Source organism: Silene latifolia, chromosome X (genome assembly GCF_048544455.1).
Source record: "Silene latifolia isolate original U9 population chromosome X, ASM4854445v1, whole genome shotgun sequence".
In the NCBI taxonomy this organism is placed as follows: domain Eukaryota; kingdom Viridiplantae; phylum Streptophyta; class Magnoliopsida; order Caryophyllales; family Caryophyllaceae; genus Silene; species Silene latifolia.
The window spans coordinates 121,808,032-121,809,049 of NC_133537.1; the positions used below are offsets into that span (position 1 = coordinate 121,808,032).

The 1,018-nt window shown below is 40.1% G+C and overlaps 1 non-coding gene across 1 annotated transcript; it reads left to right on the forward strand.

Annotated features, from left to right (window-relative positions):
- The first annotated feature begins 589 nt into the window (after positions 1-589).
- On the forward strand, positions 590-696 carry LOC141624665 (small nucleolar RNA R71). Its single transcript, XR_012534471.1, has one exon. It is a non-coding gene; the product is annotated as a small nucleolar RNA R71 (small nucleolar RNA).
- The last annotated feature ends 322 nt before the right edge of the window (positions 697-1,018 follow it).

Genomic DNA, 1,018 nt, shown 5'->3' on the forward strand with positions numbered 1-1,018 from the left:
CTTGGTTTTGGTTGTAAAAGGGTCTTTGATTTTGGTTCTCATGGGAGGTGGGGTGTATGTTGGTTGAGGGTTTTGAACATTTTGGCTTTTGTATGAGAGATTTGGGTGGAATTTGGTGTTTTCATTGTAATAATTTGAATAAGGGGTACCACTCTTGTATGCTTGAAAAGCATTGACTTGTTCATTTGTTCCCCTACATTCACTTTGGTCATGTCCTAAAGTTCCACAATTCTCACATATCTCACTTAGGATTGATGAAGATACCGTCATAGCATTAACATGTTGCTTTGGTGATTTTGAGGCTTCTTCAAGTCTAGCCATAGCTTTTTCGAACTTCAAATTGATGGTATCAATGTGAGCACTAAGTTGAGCACCCAATTGAGTAATAGAGTCCACTTCATGCTTTCCTCCTTTAGTAGCCTTGCGAGGTCTACTATATTGTGAATTATGGACCGCCATTTCCTCAATCTTGTTCCAAGTTTGATTATCGTCAACTTCGGTGAACATACCATTTGATCCCATGTTGAGAATGTTTCTTGAGTCTTCATAAAGACCATTCCAAAATTATTGTACCAAGAACCACTCGCTAAGTCCATGATGAGGACATGAGCGACAAATTCCCTTGAATCGCTCCCAAGCTTCATACAAGGATTCTTCATCTCTTTGCTTAAAGCCCGTAATTTGAGCTCTTAGCATGTTAGTCTTTTCCGGTGGGTAGAACTTTTTGTAGAAAGCTAGTGCCAATTTATTCCAAGAGTCAATTCCGAGAGTAGCCTTATCAAGGCCTTTCAACCATTGTTTTGCGGTGCCAATTAGAGAAAAAGGAAATAAGACCCATCGAATTTGGTCTTGAGTTACACCGGTTTGAGAAATCGCATCACAATAGTCACAAAAGGTCTCCATGTGAGAGTGAGGGTCTTCACTAGGCATCCCCCCAAATTGGCTTCTTTCGACTAATTGGATAAATGCGGATTTGGTAATGAAATTTTCGGTTAAGTGTTGTGGTGTGGGAGTACCA